General features: G+C 43.8%; 1 protein-coding gene across 1 annotated transcript in view; it reads left to right on the forward strand.

The window, feature by feature from the left end:
- mdka (midkine a) overlaps positions 1-27,979 on the forward strand; it is an 84,184-nt gene that overhangs the window by 23,558 nt on the left and 32,647 nt on the right. The gene's annotated exons all lie outside the window — the stretch shown is intronic.

A 27,979-nucleotide genomic window follows, 5' to 3' on the forward strand; every position in this document is an offset into this window, starting at 1 on the left:
GAGGGGAAAGTCACAATGATGCTCCAGTGGGCAGGAATATGGAGCCTCAGGAGTCACTTTTTGGGGCACAGTATTTAGTTAATCAGCGCAGATGTGCGGACATCTGGCGGAGTTCCCTGAGGCAGTGGGAGCTCTAGGACAGCGAATGGAGGAGTCCATAACCGCCATGAGCTCCACATTGTCCCAGGGGCTCAACTGCATGACCTCTGACCATGAGAGATTGGCCAATCTCATGGAGAACCACATGCAGCAACACGGGGGGTGGATGCAAGAGCATTGTCTCACCCAGGAAAGGGTGAAAGCCTCCCTCAGCCTGGATCAGTCTGCTCATAGTATGAGCGCTGACATCCACAGAATACATGAGGAGCTGCAAAATAGGACAGTTGCACCATAGGCACACCAGTTGCTGGAATGGACGATTGCTGCTCACCAGCAGCCAGCCCCATTAACCCCATCTGAAGGCCAGCCAGGGCTGTGGAAGTAACTGAGGAGGGTAAAGGTACTGGGAGCTTCTCAGCACCCACATCTTCTTCCACCTTCCCAGCCCCTCCGCCAGAGCCCTCGTCTGCTCCACATGTGCCAGTGACTATGCAGAGATGCAGAGGCCGCAGTTTGAAGTGGGTGCCCAATGTGTGCCTGCACGACGAGGCTGGCCACCACGCTCCTCATTGCCGTATAGACCAAGAAGTGAGCAGCCTGCCTCCACTTCCTGTGAGGCAACATGGGGGGCATTTCAGAGGAGTGCGCATGAGCATAATGCGCCGTCTTGCCTAGAGTACTAATAGGTTCACCGTGGTTACACTTTTCACTTTGTAAATATCAAAACTGAGCACTTTTTGGATACATATATATACGCTCTTAAATTTCTCAGGTATGTGTTTGTATACTACCAAACTCAATGAGAACGTTACCATAATGAAGGATGTCTTTACCAGTGATACTGAAGGCAGCATCCTGAGATCCATCGCACACTGACTTCTTCAGGATCAAGGATGTGACCATATTTTTGAGGCAATGGAGGGCTTCTTCCTTCTTGTCCTTTACATAAGGTTGCAGTGATCAAAGGGTCAAGGACTGAGATGCTCCTTCCATCATTCATTGTCTATCTATTTATACTTACCTTTAAGGGAGGCTCAATGATCAGACTCCACGAACAGATGTTGGGCAGCAGGTGCATCTCAAGCATGAGTGCTGGATGCAAGGCATTCATTCACATGGCAGTGTTACCCATTGGCCCAGGTGTAGGAAACGCAGGTCAAGAGGCCATGTATGCTCCAGGGAATATTGCTTGTCTGCCGCCGACACTACTTTGGCTGCCCTTGCATTCCAGCTGGCAGAGGATGTGCTTTGTGAGAGTAGCCGAGGTTTATGGAGGCTATGAATGTTGCATATGGCATCCACTCCTAAAACTGGACCATGGGGCTGAATGGATGTTACGCTCATTCAAAGAGCTTTGTGGCCTCAGCTGCACAAAATGTCTTCCCTGTATTTATGTTGGCAACTACAATCATATCAACATGTATTGGGTGTGAAGTCATAATTCCTAATTTTAAAAAAAAATTTATTCATCCATGGGATGTAGACATTGCTGGCTAGGCCAGCATTTACTGCCCATCCCTAATTGCCTTGGGAAGGTGGTGATGAGCTGCCTTCTCGAACCGCTGCAGTCCATGTGGTATAGGTACACCCGCAGTGCTATTAGGGAGGGAGTTCCAGGATTTTGACCCAGCTACAGTGAAGGAACGGCGATATATCTCCGTCAGGATGGTGTGTGGCTTGTAGGGGAACTTGCATGTGGTGGCATTCCCATGCATCTGTTGTCCTTGTCCTTATCATTCTAGATAGTAGAGGTCAAATGTTTCTAAAGCGCTGCCTGAGGAGCCTTGGTGAGTTGCTGCAGTGCATCTTGTAGATGGTACACACTGCTGCCACTGTGCATCGGTGGTGGAGGGAGTGCCAGTCAAGCAGGCTGCTTTGTTCTGGATGGTGTTGAGCTTCTTGAGTGTTGTTAGAGCTGCACTTATCCAGGCAAGTGGGGAGTATTTCATCATACTCCTGACTTGTGCCTTGTAGATGGTGGAGGCTACGTGGAGTCAGGAGATGAGCTACTTGCCGCAGACTATCCCGCCTCTAGCCTGCTATTGTAACTATAGTATTTATGTGACAGGTCCAGTTCAGTTTCTGGTCAATGGTAACCCCAAGCATGGTGATAGTGAGTGATTCAGCAATGGTAATATCATTGAATATCATGGGGAGGTGGTTAGCTTCTCTCGCTTGTTGAATATAGCCATTGCCTGGCACTTGTATAGCATAAGTGTTACTCAGCCCAATCCTGAATATTGTCCAGGTCTTGCTGCGTTTGGACAGTTTCAGTATCTGAGAAATCACAAATGGTGCTGAACATTGTACAATCATCAGCGAACATCCCCACGTCTGACCTTATGACTGAGGAAAGGTCATTGACAAAACAGCTGGACTTGGCTGGACCTAGGACCTAGGACCCTGAAGAACCCTGCAGTGATGTCCTGGAACTGAGATGATTAAGGCACTCGTAGCATTGTGGCCATGGTTGAGTATGCACAATATGGTGGCTTTCGTGCCTTGTTGACAGCCACTGGGGGCCAGGTTGTGAAGGATTACTCACACTGTGTGTTTGCAATGTGCTGAAGCCAACAATTATGATGGTGAGGACTGTAGCCATATTTATGTGACTTGAGTCAAACTCGTTGATGTAGCTTTTCTCTCTTGGGAATGGGCAATCCCTGAGTAAATATAGCTTCTATGTAAAAGGTTCTTTAGTTGGAAGTTGTTCACCAGGGACTGGCTGATGGTAGGTGTTACAACTGAGGACCCTACGTGAATCTAATTTGCACAAGGCATGTCTGGCGATGAGCCCCTCCTACAAAGGATCAGCCCTGGCTACAAGGCCATGCCTTCTAGCTGCTTTGCTGTTATTGTCCTCCTCATCCTCCTCCATATCAGACTCATGAGAAAGGACAGGACTCCCTCCCCCTCCTCCTCCTCCACCTCCTCAGTTCCCTCCTCAGAGGTTGTAGCTCTGGCCATGGCATCATTGTCTTCAACTTCTAGGCCCCTCTGCTGCGCAATGTGGTGCAGCATGCAACACACCGCAACTCTACTGGATACCCTTGCTGGGGCATACTGCAGGGCTCCATCTGAGTAATCAGGGCATCTGAAGTGCATTTTCAGAATGCCAATGGCCTACTCGATTGTATTCCTTGTGGTGACAAGGCTGCTGTTGTAGTTACGCTCGGCCGAAGTTTGTGGGCTCCTAAAGGCCCTCCCTTGTCCCCTAGAAGCCAACCACAAATCCGCGAAGGTGGATGAAATAGTTGAGGAAGTTGGGAATCCCTCAGAATGTAGCTACCAGGGAACCTTGCACAGAGTTGGAGGAAAATCTTGTTGTGGTCACAAACTGCAGGAGGCCTTATGGTGCAGTGGTAGTGTCCCTAACTCTGGGCCAGAAGCTCTGGGTTCAGCTCCCACTTCAGCACTTGATGGCCACAAAAGCTGCATTCATAAGGTGGCCAAGCAGGTTGATTGTCAGCCTGTAAATTATTCCAATACGCCTGATGGCGGGCAGTAAGACCGGGAGAGTTTCCTGGTCAGGAGGCAATGGCAAATCACTACAGTACTTTGCCAAGCATGATCATGGGCCTATCCATTGGAAGTCCATGGTCACCAAGACCCTCGTAGGGCCTGGTACCTGAAAGAGGAGGAGGTGACAAACCACCTGAACATTGAGTGAGTTGAAGGACTTTCGGTTGACGAAGGTGTCTGATTACTGATTTGGAGCCTTTATGGCGATGTGGGTGCAACCAGTAATATCCTGCACCTGAGGGAGGCTTGCTAATTGGGTAAAAACTGTGACTGTCTGCCTAAGATGCCATACCTATAGGGAAATTAACGTGCTCCCCTATATGAGCAAACAGGGCATTAGTTACAGTCTTCATGCAGCTATGTGCTGCTGACTGGGAGATTCTAGACAGGTCTCCTGTTGAGTCCTAGAAAGAGCCTGAGACATAAAAAATGAGAGGTAAGGTTACCTTTACAGCCACTGGCAAGGCGTGGGGGTCAATAGAGTGTGGTTTGACATGTTGCTGCACCATTTGACATATGTCGGTGACCACGTCGCAGCTTAACCTCAGCTGTCTTCAGCACTGGTTTCTCTGTCATATTGAGGTATGACCCCCCAAGGCCTGTACATCCTTCCCACAGGGTAATAACTGGCTGTCCCCCTTCCTGGTGGGCTGCCTCCTCCTCCTGACCTGGTGCCCTGCTTCTGGAGTCCGGCTTGTCATGTTGACTTGCTTCTATGGTGTCTGTGTGTAAGGATGCCATGCCCACCTTTTCTCTTCCTTGGTGCCTTTCTTTCTCTTGCACAGTGTTCTTGCTGTCACAAAGGTGCATGAGTCTGTAGGGGCAAAAAATAATTGCCCTGCCAGGCCCAGCAGCCCCAACCTTACACTCCCTTGAGTTAAAGCCAAGCACGAGCGAATGAATTTTTGTCGCTTCTGTGGCAGTTAATACACCTTTTGAGAAATTTCCAAAGGAGTACTTACACCTCTTCAAAAGAGTGCCCTACCTATCCAAACAACTCCACAAAGTTCAGACTTGCTCCTACCAGACCTAATCTGCACATTACGGGTTTCACACTTGAAGGTTACATAAATCACACATGACTGGATGAAGCTGCTGATTTATATAGGCACTGACCTCCACAAAACCTGACCCATGTCCAAAACCTAACCCATCCCCATTCCTTCCCCCTACAAAAATGGTGGGGACCATGTTCGGGGGCGGAACTTATAGATTTCGCCTCCTCCAAAATTTTTGCAATCTGTTGTTGGGAAAATTCAAGCAATGGTTTTTCGTCTTGACCTTCGTCATTGTCCTATCAACAGTTTAATTGGATAGCAGTGAAACTTTATTGAGTAAATGGGAGAAAGAAGTAGACAGCTTGGGTGATTGTGCCAGAGCTTGCATTGTAATTTGAGTAAGCCCTTTAGGTATCTGTTTGAAACACTTGTATGAATGGTCTTTCTATTGGTCACCTCTGCAGATAATGGTGATAATAACAAACAATGGCCTTTGTTGGTTTGTGAGAGGATTGTCCAATGTATGAGCTTACAAACAACTCAAATGGTTTTGACTAAACTACTGTCTGTCTTTGGGGAGAAGAAACGACCGGAGCATGTAGATAACCAGTGTGCATATTTTTTAAAATTCATTTAAAGTTACTGGCGAGGCTGGAATTTATTGCCCATCCTTAAGCTGATTGGTTTTATAGATCATTTCAGAGGGGAGTTAAGAGTCAACCACTGGAAGTTCAGAACTGAAGTCACATATAGGCCAGATTGGCTAAGGACTGGAATTTTCCTTCCCTTAATAACGTTAGTGAATCAGTTGGGTTCATACAATAACCTGATGGCCTCATGTTCGTAGGAACATAGGAACATGAATAGGCCATTCAGCCCCTCAAGCCTGTTCCTAAAATCACTGAGATCATGGCTGACCTGCAACCTTAATCCAGATAACCACCTTTGCCCCATTTCTCTTATTACCTTTAGATAACAGGAATCTATCAAGCTCAGTGTTAAAATTGGTAATGATCCCACATCAATTGCCATTTCCGGAAGAGAGTTCCAAACTTTTTGTATACTTTGCATGGAGGAGTGTTTCCTAATTTCCCTCCTGAAAGTTCTGGCTCTAACTTCTGGCTATGTTCCCCAGTCCTAGACTCCCCAGTTAGCAGAAATAGCGGGTGGGATTTCCGGCCCTGCCTGCCATGTGAATCGTTACGGGCAGAACGGAAAATTTGATGGGACCAGCCAAAGGTCTGTTGACTTCAGGTGGGAATTTTGGGACTGGAAAATCTCACCCAGTTTCTCCAAATCTATCCTATCCGTTCTCTTTAATAGTGATATCAACTTTTTTATTTCCAGATTTTTTAAACTGGATTCAACTTCTGAAGCTGCCATTGTGCTGCCAATTCAAGGAACATAGCCTCTACACTATACATACCCATGTCAGTAATGGTGGAATATGCCAGGCACCTCATGCTTAATCTTGTGTTCTCCCCTCTTTTGGGAGATGTGGGTCTATCCTTATGAGCAGAGAGAGCTTTCTCCTATATAATGCAGTCTGAAAGAAGACCTGTGTTCACAAAGAAGACCGGGGGCTAATTTTGTGCAACGTGGAGGAAATTGGAAGAAATTGGGGGCAAGAAGTATGTGCATGCTTAAATACTGATTTAGAGGTGGCAGGATTTCTCAGCTTACTTCATCTTTCACATGATCCCATACATATTTGGAAATATGAGTTAATTGCAGTCCAATTAAACTGCATGATTTTAACATTTCACTCAGGCCTTACCAAAGAGCTTCCTGAGCTTTGAGATAATGGGCTGGGTTTTACGTAGTCCCACTGGGCGTGGTGGTGTGGTGTGGGTGGGGGCAGCACATAAAATAGGGCGGGTGCCCAGTCCACCATCTTCCCAACCATCCCCAAGCTCACCCCCATAACATGGTAGGTGGACACCATATTAAGGGCCAGGCAAGCTCGTTAACAAGCCGGTAGATCCCGATAATATGCTACCCAGTTGACCTGGGCAGGCGGGCAGAAGTGGGCAGCCTGATTTTTTAAAAAGCTTTTAAAAGCACAGGAAGGTAGGGGGTACTATTTTTGGGGGGTACCCTTTGCGCATCAGGGGCAGCCCCCTATGATAGTACCCCTCTTTTCCTTCCTGCCCACCTGCTGTCCAAAACCCAGTCCCTACTCCATGCAGCTTACCCTAAGCTTACCAAACCCTCCCCGCCCAATGCCCTGAACTTAACCTCACTCTGGGGTCCATTGGGCCTTCTTCCCGAGGCTGGTTGCAGCCCCGGCAGTGCCCACTACTGAGCTCTTGGTGTTGCTGGGACTGATGGAGCTGCCGGCCAGGTCAGCAGCTCCTGAGGGAAGAACTTCCTCCCCAGTGAGGGGCGGAAGTCCCACTCTCCACCAATTCAGCCCGCTGGGAGCGTGTTGTGGCTGAAGGGTGGGCTTTTTCCTTTGGGCGCGATGGGGGGGGGAGGCGGTGCCAGGCGAACCGCTCACCCCACCCCACCCCACCCCCACCTGTAAAATGCATCCCAATGTCTTTGCTTGGGGCTACTGGCTTCACAGACTGACTGGAAATAAGTTGTGAGTTAGGGAGAAAGCTACCCCTTCAATTTTCTTTTCATCCAGATGAATGGCTTTGAGTGATTCAAAATGTGGCCTGAGTTTTTTTTTGGCTGGGGGTGAAAAGTGCATTTTAATTATTAGTGCAATGATATCACTCTTATGACTCACTTACCATCTTGAATTCTACCTGAAAAATGTTAGCAATTCTCCCAGTGTTGGGACAGTACATGCAGCCTTCTGAAGCTGTGTGGTGCTCAAGGAACAATTGCAAGAGATTTCCCCCAAAAGGCAAATACATTGATGAGTGTGGTGGGTTGGGGTGGAGGGTTCGGGGGTGTTGGGGAGCAAAGTGAAATATGTGGAGGATAATTTCTAAGGCTCCATTGTGGATCAATAAGGTAGATTTTTCCTCCGGTGAAAGAATCAAGAATGAGGGGGTGAATCTTCTTTGGCCATTGGAAACCAGGAAACGCTTCTTCACACAAAATCTAATGTCTATCATATAATCCAATCCGTGGGGGAAAAATTTGTTTGCATGGTGTCGATTTCCCAGTACGAGTACCATGGGCAGGTACCTGTCTGGTCTATGTTGTGTTCTTCATTAATATCAATGAATTTCTCCCCTCATCTTGTGTGATCTGAAACTGATGAGATTGTGAGGCACTATTAAAACTAGCAACATTTATTAGATTGGGAGTCCTAGTTAATTTTTACTCACCTTTGACTTTCCAATGCCAGTGCTACACCTGTGGCAATTGGAGTGATATACTGATTTAGTATTTATGATGTTTTCTCGCTCTCTACAATGAGCTTGCCTCCTTCGTTTCTTAGCAGCTCTAACCCAATTTTGACTCCCTCCACCACTGACGCATAGTGGCAGCAGTGTGTGCCATCTACAAGATGCAATGCAGCAACTCACCAAGGGTCCTTCGACAGCACCTTCCAAACCCGTGACTTCTACCACCAAGAAGGACAAGGGCAGCAGATAGATGGGAACACCACCACCTGGAAGTTCCCCTCCAAGCCACTCACCATCCTGACTTGGAAATATATCACCGTTCCTTCACTGTCGCTGGGTCAAAATCCTGGAACTCCCTCCCTAACAGCACGGTGGGTGTACCTACACCACATGGACTGCAGTGGTTCAAGGAGGTGCCTCACCATCACCTTCTCAAGGGCAATAGCCTTGTCAGTGATGCTCACATCCCAGTCACAAATAAAAAAGAATTTACAACTAGTGTGGCAATAGAAAGCCTTTTTACAGCCCTATTGTATTTGCCCATTTCCCTCAGTTTCTAGCAAATTTTGTATCTTTCCTATACTTGTTCTATTTTGTTTTGAGTTTTATTAAAATTGTGTAGTCTGTAAGCTTTTCATAGCTTCCTAAAGTTTGATAAAATTTCCCTAGTCAACCCTGGAAATCGCATCCTTCAACATGCTCCCCTTTTCTCTTTACATCCTTTCTATCTCCTATTTAATGCTCACCTATGGCTCTATTTTCCAGTTTTTCTTTCCATTTCACCTGGGCAACATTCCTTTTATCTCTCTGTAGTTTGCTTTCTTTTCCAGTCAAGTACCATTTAACATTTCTTTTAATGCTGGATGTAACTATATTGTGCCACGGTTTCTCAACCATTTGCCCAATTTTATGGCTCTCTAAATGAACAAATGCAAAGAGTAGCTGAGCCGTGCAGGTCAGGAAGGTTTGAACTTCAGTTTCCCCTCTTTCCCTCCCTCCCTGTTCAGTGAGTTGCGCTGAGCTGACATACCTCTGTCAGGATGTCAGTAGTGGTGCTCCAGTCGGCTTCAGTGCCCCATGTCGAGGGTCGAAAAAGTCACCCAACATTTCTGTTTGTGACTGCCATTCAACAGTTGCTGCTAGAACTGTACTTGTGTGAAGGGCTGGTGCAACCACTAGGCTAACCAGACATTCACTTAGGGTGGCAAAATTTGGGGTGGGTCGGGGGTTGGGGGGGCAGCAATAAAACTGCCAGCTTTTTTTAAAAGGTCGGAACTTTTTTTTAAAAAACTGGTCAAAGAACCACGAGGCTGCTTGGACGTCTTTTCCGCTCTCAGCAACTGTCAGTTTTTTTTCACAAAAACTGTCAACAGTCAGCTCCCACTCTGCTGCTTTTGCTGCTGCTCCTCCAATCAAAAATTCTGTATCTGGACAAGCAGTAAAAGTGGCAGAGAGTGAATCCATGATTGGAGGAGCTGGAACAGCAAGCATGGGAGAGACAGAATCTCTGATTGGTAGAACAGCTCCATCTCTCCTGTGCTCGCTGCTCCTCCAGTCACTGCTCTGGCTGGTCTCTGGAGACTTTCAACTTGTCCTCTCCAGCTACTAGGCCACGGATGGTGGTGGTTGAAGTGAGGACTTCACTGTCCCACTCTCGGTCCCCCTGCTCCTGAGGAACCTTCCCCTGACATGCAGCAATCTCGCAGTCAGCAGCCATGGCAAAGCACCCGTCCAGATGTAGAGGGTCACCAGATACTTGTTCTCGGAGTGGGCCCTCGTGTTAATGTTGAAGCAACGCTCCAGGTTGACTGTGTGCTGGGAGCATCTGCAATGTGCCTCTGTTTGAACTATCACTTTGAACTATCAGTTATTGAGTAAATTATCTGTGACTTAGGTCATTATTCTCATTAATATTCCGATTTCAGCTTCCTCTCTGTTTTGTTAATATTGGTAGGAAGTTTGGTTTACTGAGCGAGACTAAGGGAAAACTAAAGGCATTGCTTTCATAAGGTATGTTTAAACTGTTTTTATAGTCTGCTAATACCACTGTCCCAGAGGATCTGCATGTTGGGAATTGGCAGCACTGGCACAATATAAAAGTAGCTTCAAAAATTGAAACTGTAAACATGCTCCACTTTGTTTCAAGTGAAGTTTAAAAGCTTCTTTCATAAATATTCCCTGTGCCCTGTCCATTGCATTGCTAGTCAGTGATTCCCTTTATAATGTGGATTTGCTTCGTAGAATCATTCTGGAGGAAATTATTCTCCTTAATTGTAAATACAACGTGCTCTGCCTTTTTGCTACTAAAGGAACCTCATATTTCTCCAGGCATGTGTGTTTGTGCACACATGTGTGTTTGGTTACTTATCTGGGACCTTGCATTAACAAACAGGTCATGTGGCATCATGGGGTGGGGCAGTGGGGGCGGGGTGGGGGCACAGGTGGCGCACGCAAGGTTGAAGGTTCGCCTAGGACGCCTAATACTCTTGCACCGGCCCTGCTTGTGTGCATGGTGAGCTGAAGATAGGGTCAAGATCACCTGCAGTGCCCATTCTAGTTGGATGCCTGTCAGTTCATTTGTGATTCACAACCACTTGGGTGAGGTGACAGAGGGCACCTGTGGGCCAGTGCCCTTACAAAGTCAATGCCTTGTGATGGGTGCGTGGTCTAAACTACATTAATAACCTGTAGCTTTAATCCTTATTTTAACCTTTTTTTCCCATTCCTGCTGCTTTCTTATTTATGAATTGTAGTAGCTCTTACCTGGCCAGGTGGCTACTGCACAGTTGGGACCTCCTTAGTATCCAATATAGCATATCGTTTGCTGCCAAGAAAAGGCTTACCTTTATGTAGCACCTTTCATGATTTCAAGCCATCCCAAAGTGCTTCACAGCCAATTAAGCACTTAATGAAGTGGAAATGAAGCGGACTGCGGTGGTTAAAGAAGGCAGCTCACCACCATCTTCTTAAGGGTAATTAGGGATGGGCAATAAATGCTGGCCTAGTCAGCGATGCCCACATCCCATAAATGAATTTTTAAAAATGCAATAGTTGATTTGTGCACAGCAAGCTCTGATAAGCTACAATGTGATAACAATTTAAAAAACTATTTTTGTGATGTTGATTGAAGGATAAATACTGGCCAAGACTCCAGGGATAGCTGTCCTGCTCTTCTTTGAAATAGTGCCATTTGGGATCTTTTACATCTACCTGAGAGGGCAGATGGGGCATTGGTTCAACATCTCATGATGGCACCTCTGACAGTGCAGCAGTCCCTCAGTACTGCATTGGAGTGTCAGCCTTGATTTTTGTGCTCAAGTCCCTGGAGTGAGACTCGAATCAACAACCTTGTGACTCAGGTGAGAGTGCTACCAGCGAGACCACCATGTCACCACCTTTGAGGGAAGATCTGCCACATTAAGTGTCAGCCAGGCACTTAACTGGGCAGTGTTAACCTTCCCTGGGATCAAGGTTTCCCGGGATGGAAGTCACGCCCATTGAGAACTGCTGACCAATCAGAAGCCAGCTGTTTTTCTGTACTCAGCAATGCCACCAGGGAAGTGGTGGCTGCTGCCAGTATGACACCCACCCAAGGCTTAGGGTCGAGGAGGGACCCAGGCACAGGTGAATGATGGTGGGTGTATAGTCATTGGGTGGGAGATGTGGGGAAGGGCTTGGCAGCAAGGGCATGGGGGTCACTCTCAGTGGGACCCCCTTCCCGAAGCTGGGTCCCTCAATCAGTCACTGAGAGCATGAAAATGAGGGAACCCCCCCCACCTTCCCTCACCACTGGTAGCCCGCAAGCAAACATGGGCTTTCCGTATTGCGAGTCCGCTGCCTGTCGCTGGGATGAGGCTCTTAATTGGGCATTAATTATCCTCCACAGGCCTTCCTGGCTCAGACTTAATCAGGGCAGAGGCAGGAATATGGCAGGGTTCCTGCCTGCCACGTGCCAGCCTGATTAAATGCTCCTGCCTCCAATCTCGCCACATGGGAGGGCATTAAATTCTGCCCAATGGAACTAATAACCTTCTTTCTTATTGTAGAATTCTACATCTCTATTTGAGGAAGGAAGGAAAGTAGCTTCTAAAATTTAAAATTCTAAAATTTCACTTTATTATATCTATAGTGTAGATAGCGTACTTTTCCATATCATACTTATCCATTGACTTCCTTATTTATTATTCATATTACTAATAGAGCTACCCTAGTCTTTATGTAGGTATTTAGCAGATAACCATTCTGTTACTTCTGCTCATCTGTAGTAACTACCATAACGTTTTGTGTGCTCAATCTCCTCGGTTGAAAAAGCGGCGGTGTAATAATGCAGCTCTCTAACTTGGCTGGAGAGGTTACAGACCTGCATCAGACAGTGACCTCCAACCTCCTTTGCTCATACATTGAGGGAACGTGAGAGTTGATGTAGAGAACAGTCACATTTTTCTTTAACAAAACAAAAACAGAATTACCTGGAAAAACTCAGCAAGTCTGGCAGCATCGGCGGAGAAGAAATCAGTCAACGTTTCGAGCCTCCATGGCCCTTCGGCAGAACGTTCTGCCGAAGGGCCATGGAGGCTCGAAACGTTGACTGATTTCTTCTCCGCCGATGCTGCCAGACTTGCTGAGTTTTTCCAGGTAATTCTGTTTTTGTTTTGTTTTGGATTTCCAGCATCCGCAGTAGCTTTTAGCTTTTTGTTTTTAGCACATTTTTCTTTAACTGGGAATATACCAAATATTGCCAACGGACCACCTCAAACCAAATAAAACCCAGCATAAACAGTCACTTATTGAAGAGCGCATTGGCCTGAGAGTCCCAGTTGACTGATTATAATTTTGTCAATAAATGTTTGGACACGAGCTGTCAGATTGACCTGTGCAGAGTTAATGACATCGTGCAAGAGGAACTGCAGGTTCCCTGACTAGATGTACATTTTTCTCTTGGTTAAATCTAATTATTCATTATTCCCTGTTCTCTGGCTTTTGATGCTCAGTACATCACTTTAGGTGATTCACCGCTAAATGTTTCCCTGGGGAGACAGCTGGGTGCTTTTGAAATCCATGCACTTTGCTTAATGTATGGTCTGTTTTATTTTGTTTGATTTATTCAATGAATGATTAACCAGGATTTGGAGTTGAACCGCAATTTAAGCATAATGTAAACCTTGCTTTATTAAAATAGTGCTGGTCACAGATGTAGTGCAGGCGGCAACTTGCAATGACTGTTTAGGTCAGAAATCTCATTGCTCCTACCTATTGCATGACAGCTGAGGCCTTGCTTTGTGGGATGTAGTATTGCTGCGGACCTGGATTCTGTTTTGTGCATGCCTAAATGGAGTACATGAATGCCGAGGGTAGGGGTGAATTGACAATCCAGAGGAGTTGAAATCAGCACTATCCCAATGCACCAGTTATTCTCATGTGCCTAGAGCCTCCAATCCTTAAAGATTTCTTTGGAGTCTCCTGGAATTGAAGATAAATCTCCCAGGCCCTGTTGCGAGCAACCCGGGAGAGAGAGAAAATAAAATCATTGGTGCATTAAAATAAATTGTGTGGCTTGTTTTCAATTTTCTTTCAGCATTTTAATTTATTAGTTATAAATTAATGCAAATAAATAAATTAATATTAATAAATCATGGAAGATAGGGAACTAAAGAATGCTTGGGTGGGACAATTGGAAGCAGAGGTGACGAAATGAAACCTCCAGTGGTATATCCAACTAGAGTTGCTAACACTGAATACCTCACTTGTTGCCCTGTGTAATCCCACACAGAGGCGAAATGGAGCAATAATATTCTTGATAATTCAAAGCCCATTTTTATCTGCTCAGTTCAGGGTGAAGTGGACAGCATGCTTTCCTGCCTTATCAGCAGACTTATTGCTATTGCTTTGTTGCACTTCAAATAATAATAATGGACACCTGGAATTTCTGCAGGAATTTTCCTATTCTCCCATTTTGGTGGAAGATCAGTGGAAAGTCAGGGATATTGCATAGATTTCAGCTGCACTTGTGACAGGAGGTTAGGATATTCCACCTGGGCACCCTTTGTGCACGGCACTCTCTTTTCGTAACAGTATGGCTGTGATCTTCATGTTAAGTTGATGCTGAAGCTTGTTCTGGTTCTTAGCTGGTTCAGCTTTCATCAAATCTCCTGTTAAAGCTTGCATGCCCCATCATGCTTGCATTTTGACAAGGTCCAGTTCTGCCTCTGGCAGTGTGTTTGATCTTTTAAAATTGATGATTGTCATTGCTTACTGCCTTCTGCCTAAGATTCTGCAGAGAAGTGTAAGGCGCCCCTTACGATGGTACATAAAGGCGAATGTTTGTTTTTCTACCTTTTATCTGACTGTTTTTGGGTGCTTTTTTTCCTGAGTCATTAACATGAAATATGCCCCCTAAGGGGTAGTTAATGTTTTGTGCTGATTTAATTTCGACCTCTTAAATTTGACATCAGCATAGAAGGAAGAAGCTGCTTTAAAATAAGATTATAATAACGCTTGCCTTCCCACTAAAATTTTACGCTGTTGCTCAAGGCTGTTGTGGTACGATTAACTCTTCAGAAATCGAACTTTGAGTCGATCTGAAAGGATTGACTGTCATTTTGTACTGTTGATTCTGAAGTTAATTAAAAGTGACTATTCTAATATAATTGACTGTGTGCTTGAATATACTCCTGACAGTCTCCAGATTAGAGAAGTCCTTTGAGCGTGAAATGGTTTTCATCTGTCTCAAGGTTTCCCTGGTGCTGATTTCCAAACTCTTGGAAGTTAACTGTGCTGGCAGGGGCCCTATGGTTAAAAGTAGCTTTTCCGTCTTGGCGCTGTCACATTGTATCTTAGAGAAAGATATAAAGTTTGAAATATCTATTCTTTACAACCCCCGAGGCCTGCAGTTGAGAAATAAAAAGGGCCTGAGTTGGGGGCATATTGAAGACAAAAGCAACGCGGTGGCTGCTTGCATTTCCACTAGGTTTTCTTTGGGTTGAATTGTGTGCAAGGTTGGGGTCTGGGACAACAGAGGGAGATGTAGAATTATGGAATATGGAAAGCTTTTCTAAACTAACTGCGTATCTATGCAAAATTCATTGACGTTCTAGCTACCCAGCTTAATTGATTCTGATGTAAGTATCTATGCTGTGAAACCCTCAAAGGGAACATGTTTGTTTGTATTATTTATATCTTCAAATTGAAAGGTTTAAGAAAGGGTAAAGTTGAAATTGGTCTACACCAATTTTGTATTGAAATGATGGAAGAGAAAATGGATGCGTTGTAAGAGGGATTGCTAATTTACTGAGATTGCAGTTTGCATTATTGGTACAGACCAATCTCCCCCCCCGCCTGCCCCCGTCCCTACTGTGCTGTGACTTTGTAGCAGGTAACTTCTTAACATCTACTTAGTGAAGTCTTGTTGAGCTTTTTGACCTAATGCTTAAAAATTGACATTTGAAACATGATTACCTCACTGATTGAAGTTTTAATCGAAAGTCATAAATACCTGCTACTTCTGCAACATGACTTCCTTACTTTGTTGCATTTTGCCAGGGGCTCAATTTAAAGAGGTTGATTCAATCTGCTCATTTTCTGGAATAGTGATGTGATTGACCCAGTTAAAATTACCCTAACTTCAAATTACAACCTTGTCCTGGACTGGTACAGATTATATCAAGAAAGAGTTTAAAAGGAGCTTTATTTTAAAGAATAGAAAGTTTACCAACTTTTTAATATAATACTTTCTTTGTCGTGTTTGTCCTTTATGATTTTTAACCAAATTATTAGGAAGGAATTTTGCCTGTTTAGTTTCAGTCTATTTGTAAACTATTGCTAAACAGTGCTAACTTACAGTGCAGCATTCAGTTTGTGGGATTCTTTCTGTGAATGTCCAAAGGTGAACTGAAAATAATGACATGGAGCTAATCTTCCAGATTTTCATTTAAAAAGAGAAAGCCCAAGTCAAACTTCAAAGGCCTCATTCTTAAAGAACGAGTCCTATCCAAATGGTTGGCTGCTTCCTTTTCAAGAAATGTGGACAATATTGTACTAATCCTGCCCCTCACCAAAAAAAAAGTGAAAGGCTTCAATTGTAATAGTGGATTTTTTTGACTGAAGAGTAGCTCTTATTGAGAGCAGGGTGTCCAAATCTTAGATCAGTGCACACAGCTAATTTCCTTTTGGAAAAGTAGCACATAAGAGTATGTGGGGGCGGTGGGTAGAGGTGGGAGGGAGGGAGGGTGAGGGAGTGAAGGGTGGCTGGTGGTATTAACCACAGGGCATTCATACTGTGCTGTTCCCTGTGATTCTGCTTTTCTAATGCTGAGATAATGTAGGTGGGTCTTCTGACGTACAACTCAGTGAATAAAGAGAGCAAACTCGTGTAAAGAGAAATGGTCACTGACCAATGCATCCTTTTAAAAGGCCTCCTTACACCTGGACCAGACCTACATAACCAGTTGCAGTCCAGTTTTCTAATGGTTTCCAAATCTTCTTGGTATCTCTGTCATATATTGATCAAATTCCTGTTTTGCTAGGTATTATTCATGCCTCTTTACTTCCACTGGCTGTACATCTAAAGGTAACATGCAGGGGTATAAACATTTCTAAAGCAAGTCAAAACTATTTGTCCAAGTGTGTCCTTTTTGTTAATTCTCAGAATGTTGCGCTGCTGACAAGGCCAGTATTTATTGCCCTTCTTTAGTTGCCCTGATTTAGCAGTTTGATACAACGGAATGTCTTGCTAGGGCACTTCAGAGGGAAGTTGAGATTCAACGGCATTGGTATCAGACTGCAGTCACATACGGACCAGACTGGGTAAGAACAGTTACTGTTCTTCCCTAGAGAATATTAGCAAACCAGTTGAGTTTTTATGACAGTCCAACAGTTTTCTTGTCACTTTTACTGATGGTCAGCTTTCTGTTTCTAGATTGAAACAAAATTGAATCCAAATTCTTATTTGAATTTGTGAACTCACATTCTCTAGATCACTAGACTGGGTCTCTAGACCACTAGTCCAGTAACATAACCATTGCACCAGCATACTCATAGTGCTTGACAGAGAATAGTTTCTGGCGTGGTAGAAGAAATATTTGGTATTCTTTGTCATGATCCTGTACAAAAGTAATTAGTCTTGACAGCACTGGCAAGGCTGCATTTAATGTCCAACTCTTGCTACCCTGAGTTCATGAGAAGTTAGCCACTCTGGGGACTGGGTTCACATTGAAGTGAGACCAGGTAGGGATAGAAGGCTTCCTTCCCTGATTAACATCAATGAACTAGTTAGGGGTTTTGCCAGATTTATTGAACCCAATTTTATAGTTTGCCATGTAACATTGGACTTCATGATTTCTGGATTACTGTTACAGTAGGAGAGCCATTTTGTTATTGTACCTGATACAAAACTTTACTTCTGTCTGTCAATGGTAGCAAAAAGTAAGCAGTTGTCTTTTTTAGACAAGTACAAACTGCATTTGATTGTCCCCACAATTGAAAGAAGTAATCACTGTCAGTAATAGAAGCTTCTCCCGATATGAGCCGTTACTAACCTTCTTAATTTTAATGTATATTGTGCTCCAGTAGTATCTTATGCAGTAGGCAACCTTTCTTTTCTCTTCCCTGCCTCCCCGCTCCCACCCTACCCCACCGCTCACCCATATGGTTTTGGGTGAAGAATGCTTTTGTGTGGCTCACATGTGTATGGATCTGAAAGTTCACTTTTTTGTATGCAGTAAGGCTGTTGGCATGCCAGTTAATGATGAATCTGTATGGCTTATGCAGTGAAGCCTGGCTCCTTTTTGTTCTCCATTTTCTTTCATCTCCACCCCCTCCCACCCACCCACCCCCCAATACTTGCTTCATGGAGGTAACAAGAAAACTCTTGGTAAAGCCTCAGTTGAGTTTTGCAGGGTACAACTCAGTAGTGATTGTTTTCATGGATATATTGCAGAACAGCTGTGCTGTTTGTTGGTTGATTCACAGTGGAAAGTGTATGCAAGTGGAAATTAAAATGCCCCCTGGTGCTCTTGAAACTGCAAATTGCTTGGTTAGAAAATTTAGATTTCGGTGAATTTTGCTAATATGCCAGGCCTTTCCTTGATAAACCTTTTTAAAGCAAATACTGTTTCTAAGGTCATTGTTCTTTTACCATCTGCCCCAGAGTATTCATTAAAGTTTATGCAGTGATGTGTAAACCCATAGATGAATGTGTGTTCCTTTAAATTCAGCTATCGCATCACTGCTAAAAGAGATTAAGGCTAGATCTCCTCAGCGGGAACACAATTCATCCGTATGAAAGGCCACTACAAACAGTAATATGGCTCGATTATTCACAGTACTTCCCTATCCAGCTGATCTGATTACACAGGAAGTGGTTTAGAATGCTAGGTCTGGCCCAGTAGATAATTCTAATCCCTCATAATTTTTTCTCATTTTTAAATTTTTGAACACAACTGGAAAAAATCTTACATTTATTTTATAGGAGGGTGGAGAGAGCAGCACTTGGGAATACATCCAGCTTGACTCTAATCGGTAAACTGTACGCACTCAACACTTCAGTCATTATCCTGTTATTTTTGAAAGATTAAAGTTGCAGTTAGACATTGAGCAAAGCTTCAACTCTTTAGCTCATGTTTGAGTATAGTTGAAGCCCTTAGGACTCAGTTTCCATCTGGTTCCCCATTACTTGGATAGTACAGAATTGGCTTGTACTGGCCAACATCACTTGATGAATCCAATGCATCTCGTAATCTGTGCCTGAGGAAAATATCTCCACTAGTGTTGGCTGCACATCAAACAAACTCAGTTGACTAAGCTGTTTCTGAATTTGTTTTCCATTGTTTATCTCTCTGAGAAGATTACCTGACTCTGGTTTGGAAGGAAGGTTATGTATTGTGGTGCAAAAGGCATTCCAATTGGATGGGACAAGCTATTTGTCATTTTTAGTATGTTCATATGTAAGAAGCTGAGAGGGATGTAAATTATACCCCAGGATTATTTTCACTCAGAAGGCTATAAGATGTGATGAAGGGTTTTGATAAGATGGCTAGAAAAGGATTAATTCCCCTGGTTTGTGGAAAGTAGTCATTGATTTAAAAGTGAATGAAGAAAGAGGTTGGGAGAAATCTTTTTCTGCAGTGAACTAACATTTTTACCACAGAATTAGTTATAGATTCTTTTAAGGGAAAAGTGGGTGCAATATTATGGAGGAGAGCAGAGCACAGATACTATCAACCACACCTCTTCCTATGCTGCAAACATCTCTGGTAAGATTGTGTGTGTGTAGATACAATTGAGTTTGATTATACATTCTATGAGATATGCCACCCTATTCACCTGAACCTTCAGTCCGGATCATTGGGTGATTTGAGACCACAAAGGTGATTAGAAACAGTGATATATGGAAGACCAGAGAGCTGGGAAAGATGGAAAAAGCACACAGGCCATGAGAAGGAGCAACAAAGCAAATCGGCTAATGAAGAAATGCTTCCTTTGTCAGCTCTAGTTTATTAATGGATTGGGGACTGGGTCTGAGATGCGGTACTGTTTTGGGTTCAGTAAATTAATGTCCATGACAGCTCTGCTCAATGTGAACAGAAGTCCAGAACTGATGAGCTACAAAAGGTTTTCTTACTGTTTCCCCCACTATAAACCACTGGCAAAGCAGTTCAAACATGAAGTGAATATGGACTGATGTCAGTATCTTTTGTGGCAAAGTGTCTCTGGTATTCAGTTGTGCTCACAATGGGCATAAATTATGGTTGGCACATAATCTCAAATCAAAGCATCCTTTTTTAAAAAGAGACTTTATCAGAAACCTTGTTGAATTCTGTACTCTCTTTACATTCTCTCAGATGAATGAAAAATGGATCATATATATCATTTACCGATTTTGTTGGGTCTTTGTGAGATTTAATGCTGAGACCATCTCTTCATCCTTTCTCTTCTCAAAGAAAACAATATTGGCATCTGGGAATCATACTATATTAGTGGTCTGCGCCTCAGAGCAGGATCCCTTCTAGGCATGGTAAATGGGATATACTGTCTGAGGCATGTTTAGTACTGCACTCTATTCCCATTCAAACACACTTGCTTAAGGAGAAAAGGCCATTCTTGGTAAATGAAAACACTAAAACCATTACTGGAAACAAGTCAGCAGAGATTTAAAAAAAACAGTCCTTGAAGGAACATAGCCAAAAGGTGGCTTTCATCAGGGCTTATTTCCTGAACACAACTTTCCTTTTTGTTTCATTCAAAGCTGTTCAGCACATTTACATGCTGCTAGGCTCAGGAATTGCTGTTTTCTCAAGCACCACATCAGTTCATCACTGTATACTAAAAATTAAAAAGTAACCTCCCACTTTAAAAAAAATAATTTGAGGCCTCGTAGACAGGTTTACAAAATGGCGCTGGGACTCAGTTCTGATGGATCTGGTGAGCTACTTCAAGCCTGCCGTGCTGGACTCTGTAAGCACAACAAGCTGTCTCATCAATTTGCACACTAAGCCATGGTGCAGTGGGTGGCGGGGGGGGGGGTGGGGGGGGGGGTGGCGCGGAGAGAGAAAGAGAGAGAGAGGGAAGGGGGCGGGGGAGGTAGGTGGTAGTAGGAGAAGGAAGAATGCTATTTCAGAATTGATGTGCAGAAAGTTGACTGCCCATTTACATTATTTCAGACTGTGACATGTCCTTCATTTTAAATAGAAGTGTTAAGATTTGTGTAGTGGGAGGGTCTGGCCAGCTGGGGTTTTGCCAGTTGTTTTCAGTGGGTAGCTCCATTGAATGCTGAAGATTTACTTGACTTGGTGAAATGGTTGAGGACCTCATAGCTGGAAGTGCATTGGTGCATGGCTAAAATAGTTCAGACGGATCAAATGTTGGGAAGACACTTGATTTGTACTCCTTCTGCCCCTTCATTTTCATACACTACCATAGCTGTATATAAGTTAATTTGGGTATTACAAAATGCAACTCAATTTGATTACTGCGTCAGCCGTATATTATTAAATCCTCAACTTCTCCCAAATTTCACTTTCAGCATTTGTTTCAAGGCCATAAACAATTGTAGTTCTGCTCTTGGATTGACCTCTACTTAAACCCTCATGTAATTAGATATTCTACCCCCCTCTTGCACTGATTCTCTTTCAGGGCACGGTTCAGTAAGCTCCAAGCTTTCACGTTTTCTTTCCCAGCAGAAATCCTTAAACACTGATCAGGCCTGTCTCTTTTTGTTAATCGTAGGTGCTGGTGTGAATTTGTGCCCTTGCTGAGCCCCATTTAGGCTAGTCTAGCAAACTGGGTTTTTAATTATTCTTTTATAGGACATGGACATCGCTGACAAGGCCAGCATTTGTTGCCCATCCCTAATTGCCCTTGCACTGAGTGACTTGCCTCACCATTTCAGAGGACAATTAAGAGTCAACCACATTGCTGTGGGTCTGGAGTCACATGTAGGCCAGATTTCCTTCCCTAAAGGATATTAGTGAACCAGATGGCTCACTAATAGTTTCATGGTCACCATTACTGAGACTAGCTTTTCAATTCCACATTTTATTAAATTGGATTCAAATTCCGCCAGCTGCCGTGATGAGATTTGAACCCGTCCCCAGAGTGACACTACCATCAAGCCACTGTCCCCCTTTGTAACATAACTTTAAAAAATTGCCCCAAGCTCCTAAAAAAAAATCTGACCACTGAAATATGAACGCTGATTAGTAGCTCATGACACGAGAGAGGACATACCATTAACTGTGTTTAGTTTAAACTGTGGGTATAACCAACATTCCTTCATTTGTATCTAAGCAAAACAAAGTAGCTGAAAGCCTGAAGGCAGAAACCCAGTTGATGGTTGAGGCAAAATTGCTGTTTAGATTTCCAGGGTTCAGGTCAAGCAGGTGTGTCCCACCTGGAAGCTTTGCATTTTTGTATTAAAAATGATGCATTCTGGTTAATTTAAGTATTTTGATGCTTCACAAATAGTAGGGGAAGTGACATTTGAATTTACAGCTGATCAACGACAGCATGGCTTCTCCAGAAGTTACCTCAACAGCCATTTTTCCAGATTCAACCAGCTCCTCTCACCTTTTCACTGAAATGCTTTATTCCACTCGCAATTCACACTGATGATATTCCTGTCCCCCCTCCTCAGTGCAGTCTAGCAGTCCTCCTCACCCTGTTCAATCTAACACTGCTCTCCAAGTCCCAATTCCCTTCCTCCCCATTGACACCCCCCCTTCCTGAACATTCTATATGATACGATGTAGGACAATGTATGTGCATTGGGATGTCTCCGTAAAAGCTGATGAAATGATGGAAAGGTGCAGTTCTTTGTTTTCCCTCAATTCACCCATTAAGTAAACTGAAGGTGGATTTTAACTTGGTTTGCTCCTTGTACTCCTGAAATCAAATCCCTGGAAATAATTTAATGTATGTATGTGAAGTACTGAGAATGGAAGAGTCATGTATTGGTAGAAATGTTAGAGGGGTGATATTATTTTGGGAATGAATGGCTGTGTATGTGATGCTGGACTCCAGGTTTGGCAGAGCTGATTACAAATGGCAAAGTTAGCTATTCTTTCTAAGACCAACAACTGGTGTGAAAGTAATGTCCAATGAGGAGGGATTGAGTAGAAAGGGCACATATCCCCAGGAATTTAGAGGAGGTAATGGTGAGCTCATTGAAATGTGCTTTTAATAAGCACCTCTGAACCACTTCCAGGGTTTTTTTTAAATTATCCCATCAAGAGAGTTCATGCTCAATGGAATTTGGAGGGGATAGATTTAAAGTACTTTCAGACCCCTCTGAAGCTCTTTTTATTAAATTGGTCTGCCAAAAATTATTCAGCTCCCCCCCCCCCACCCTCCTCTGGTATCATAGCTGCTTTGGCAGATTGGGAGTTATTCCAGCTGGGGTCAGCTAATGGCATCACTCTTTGCAACAGTTTAACCCATGACAGGGGGGAGGACAGTAAATCTGGTGATTTATTAGAAGGGCTGGATCAGATTTGAGGCTATAATTAGGTCTTCCTTGGCTATAGATGTTTGCCTTGAGGCATTTGTCTCACATCCTAGGGGAGTTGGTGGTGTAATGAATGGTGTGTAATGTTAATGTCACTAGACTAGTAATCCAGAAACTCAGTCTTGTTCTGGGAACAAGGGTTCAAATCTTACCACAGCAGGTGGTGGAATTTAAATTCAGTTAATAAAGTGGAATTGAAAAGCTACTCTCAGTAATGGTGACCATGAGCCATTGTTGTAAAAACCCATCTGGTTACTAATGTTAGGGATGGAAATCTGTTGTCCTACACGTGACTCCAGACCCACAGCAATGTGGTTGACTCTTAACTGCCCTCTGAAATGGCCCAGCAAGCCACTGACTTCTATGGGTGACAAATGCCAGTGATGCCCACATGCCATGAAAGAATAAATTTTAAAAATCATCAAGCCCTGCATTTGCCATCCTGGTTAGAAGGTTTCTATTCAGTTAAAGTACTCAACATACACCCAGAGCTATGGAATTCCATGCTTGGTGTGGAGACACTTGGCTATGGTGAATCACAATAACCCAGATTTGCTAATCTGGATTGAATATGTGTACAATTAGGTGTGAATAGAATTAAATTGGTGATTTTTTTTCTGCTTCTCCCCTCCCCTATAAAACCCACCTTCCCCCCACACCCAGAGTCAGTTGAACAGCCTATTTATGTGTATAATCCAGGTTACCATGAAGGATGAGCATGTAGCTGAGATCTCTGAGAGCCTGTATTTCAACATGAGTCAACAGGGTGAATTTTCAATTTTACACTGAGCAGTCAAAGTTCCCTTAATATCAAGGCAACATTTCACCACATGTGGCATAAATGAGCCCAAGTAAATTTGAAGTCAGTGCATTCAGGGGGAAAACTCTCAACTGGTTAGAGTCATACCTAGTACAAAGGAAGATGGTTGTGGTTGTTGGAGGTCAATTATTTCAGCCACAGGGCATCACCGCAGGAGTTCTTCAGGGTTGTGTCCTCGGCCCAGCCATCTTCATCAATGACCGTCCCTCTATTATAAGGTCAGAAGTGGGAATGTTTGCTGATGATTGCACAATCTTCTGCACCATTTACAACTCCTCAGATGCTAAAGCAGTCCGTGTCCATATGCAGCAAGATCTGGACAGCAGGCTTGGGCTGACAAGTGGCAAATAATACAAGTGTCAAGCTATGACAATCTCCAACGAGAGAGAATCTAATCACCTCTCCTTGATGTTCAATGGCATTACCATTGCTGGATCCCCCACCATCAAAATCTTGGGGTTACCATTGACCAGAAGCTTAACAGCTATATAAATGCTGTGGCTACAAGAGTAGGTCAGAGGCTGGGAATTCTGTGGTAATGGACTCACATCCTGACTCCCAAAAGCCTGCCCATCATCTACAAAACACAAAGTTGTAGTGTGATGGAATTTTTTCCACTTGCCTCGATGAGTGCAGCTCAAACAACACTCAAGAAGCTCAACACATCAAAGACAAGCCAGCCCACTTGATCAGTATCCCATCTGCCACCTTAAACGCTCACTTTCTCTATTATTGGTGCAGCATGGCTCCAGTATATACCATTCGCAAGATGCATTGCAGCAACTCGCTGAGATTTCTTTGGCAGCACCTCCCTAGCCTACAACCTCTACCACCTAGAAGGGCAAGGTCAGCCAACATAATAGAACATCACCACTTCCAAGTTCCCCTGCAAGTCACACACCAGCCTGACTTGGAACTATATCGCTGTTCCTTCAATGTCACTGGGTCAAAATCATGGAATTCGCTACTTGACATCACCATGGAAGTACCTTTACCACATGGACTACAACAGTTCAAGAAGGTGGCTCACCATCACTTTCATATGGGTGATTAGGGATGGACAGTAATGCAGGCCTTGCCAAGCAATGACCAAGTCCTACGAATGATTTATACCTTGCTCCATTTACACTGTTCTGGGGGTCTGCATTGTAGCACAGTCCTTGCCTCTGAGCCAAAAGCTCCTGGTTCAAGTCCCACCCCAGGACTTGATGGCCAAGGAAGGTGTGTTCATAATGCAGCCAATCAGGTTGAGAGAATGTGAATCAACTTGCAAATCCTTCCAATATACACCAATGGCAGGTGATAAGAGTGGGAGAGATTCCTGGTCAGCCATGTGATGGAAAGAATGCTGAGTCTCTACCATCACTTTCCATAGCTCTGGACTACAGCATGCATGTGAAAGTGCTGGTTGCCACTGCAAACCAGACCCCTTGAGTGAACTGTAACATGGAATCAAAAACATTTATACTCTGCCCAGTTTCATCTCACTTGAAGTCAGTAGAAACCAAAACCATGCAGTGTCTAGAATGAGTGGTCAACCCACTACAGTCCTTGTTCTGCCCATTGAAAGTAAAAATTCAGCCCAGTGTGTGTAGGAAGGGAATGGGGTGCTAATCAGTGAAAGTGAAACCCATTATCAATATTCCCAGAGATTTTCACATTGTTTCCTGGCGCATGTGTTTTCTTGCTTGAAGGATTATTAGCAATTCTATTTGAGATAGGTGCCAGTTGTACCATGCCCCATGATTTGAAATATTCATTTGTGATTACCGTGCTCTGGAAGAGTAGTCCTCCTGTGGTAAGAAAAGGAAGCTAATGTAATAACCGTGACATCCAGTGGACATACTGGTACTGCCATCCCTGTCCACTGCTTTCTTTCTCCTCTTTGCTTTCACTTTGTGACTTGACTCCCCTCATCCCAAACAGGATCTTCATATGAAAACTCATCTCCTGAAGTTGTTGCGTGAAAAGCATTGATTTCTACCACTCAGTTCAGCCCTGGAACTGTTTGTTTTAAGTTCTGCTTTCCCTTCCATTATTCAGGTTACAAACTTCAGATCTGTTTCAGTATCTCTGAGGCATCTAAACGATGAGGGATTGCAGAGCTCTGAGATTCAGAGGGACCTGGGTGCCCTAATGCATGAATCACAAAAGGTTACTATGCAGGTACAGCAAGTAATTAGGAAAGTGAATAGGATGTTATTGTTTATTGTGAGGGGAATTGATTACAAATTGTACAGGGCATTGGTGAGACCACTACTAGAATATTGTGTACAGTACTGGCCTCCTTATTTAAAGAAAGATGTAAGTGCCTTTGAAGCAGTTCAGAGAAGATTTATTAGACTAATACCAGGAACGGGCAGGTTGTCTTATGAGGAAAGGTTGGACAGGTTAGGCTTGTATCCACTAGAGTTTAGAAGAGTAAGAGGCAACTTGATTGAAACCTTTAAGATTCTGAGGGGTCTTGACAAGGTGGACGTGGAGAGGGTGTTTCCTCTTGTGGGAGAATCTAGAACTAGGGGTCACTGTTTAAAAATAAGGGGTCACTCATTTAAGACAGAGATGAGGAGAAATTTTTCCTCTCAGAGGGTTGTGGGTCTTTGGAGCTCTCTTCCTCAAAAGGCAGTGGAAGCAGAGTCTTTGAATATTTTTAAGGCAAAGCTAGATAGATTCTTGATTAACAAGGGGGTGAAAGGTTATCGGGGGTAGGCAGGAGGTTACAATCAGAACAGCCATGATCTTATTGAATGGCGGAGCAGGCTTGAAGGGCTGAGTGGCCTACTTCTGCTCCTAGTTTGTATGTTCGTATTTGAGGAGTTGCCAACTCTGGTTGGAGGCATTCCTGGAGGTGTAAACCACGTGATGACTGCCCACCTAATGTCTGACCATGTGACATTCTCAAAGGCTATTGCACTTATAAAGGTTGGGTGCAAAACTATTAAAGTAGCCTTAGAGAAAGGCCATTTGAAGTTTCCTCACAGGGTTTGATTTTCAGCTTTCACAGTACCACTTGTATTGCTTTTGCAAGATGGTTTTGCTGGACAGTGAGGGCTGGTGCAGATGTACAGGAATTTGCACACCAGACTCTTCTGCTTGTTAAATTTGAACAGGTTACCTGTCCTGTATTAGGGACAGGGGTCTAGTTGGTGATAAGAGGGGACCCAAGCAAATTGTAAACATGAGGAAAATGAGTGGTGGGTGGTGGGTGGGGGGGGGGGGAACGACCAATTTTGACCACAGATTGTCATTTTGGATTTAGTGCCAGTGTAATGAACTCTTTTGCCAGAATTTACATCAGATGTCCCCCGAGGGAAACATTTTGAGACACATGCTGTTTGTAAACATTGAATGTAGGTAGCTAGCATCAAACTGCTCAGAGATACAAAGCATGATGCCCTTCAGGACTGTTACTGGTGTTGAGTTGACATAGTTGGAGAGTTGAAAGCATTGTTCATATAAGTTTCTGAAATTATATTTCTCGCATTGTTGTCACCTTAATAGTTGACAGCACATAATTTGTTGCAGTCTGTTTTTCCTGAAGGCCTGGGAAATTTTGCCTTGATATGGCCTTGAATATTCATGTTGGCTTGCCAGTTATGTTGTTGAACTTTGTAAATTTGAGTTATTTCATTGTATAATTAAATGTGACAAGGCTGTTTTGATGCACCAGTGGGTTGACTGTAATCCTGACAAGGGAATGTGTCTACAATGCCCAAAGAAATCGTATAGGCTGAGGGAAAAAAGCTGAGTGACAGGGCCAACCATTATCACTGGTCTTTCAGTAACCAGTGAGTTTGACTAGTAAAACCATACTTATGGTTTGGTTTTTGTGTTTTTCCTTTTTATGCGTGTTCTTGCTAACAGTGTTCAGCTAGTTTAATGGTTTAGATTTTGAACACATTTTGGCACAAGTTAGCAACCCAGAACTTGTATCAAAAGATTTGTACCAAGAATCCAGTTACAGTGAAGGAGCAGGTGGGCTTTGAAGGAACCTGTGATGATTTTTCAGTATTTTTGTTTGTAGCTGGCATTCCATAGACGTTTGCACTATTACCAATGCCACCTCCTCTAGAGCATTGACTCCACAAAGTGTGCTATGCTTCCCTGTAGCTCACTACCAATAATGGACTTGGAGCAACTGCTCGTATGTAATCATTAGTCCTAGTCCTGTGCTTTCCTGCATAGGTTGTGTGTTCATGGGTTGTGCTTTCTACTGCCAGTCAAACACCAGCAA

Source organism: Cetorhinus maximus, chromosome 9 (assembly GCF_964194155.1).
Source record: "Cetorhinus maximus chromosome 9, sCetMax3.hap1.1, whole genome shotgun sequence".
Taxonomy (NCBI): Eukaryota; Metazoa; Chordata; class Chondrichthyes; order Lamniformes; family Cetorhinidae; genus Cetorhinus; species Cetorhinus maximus.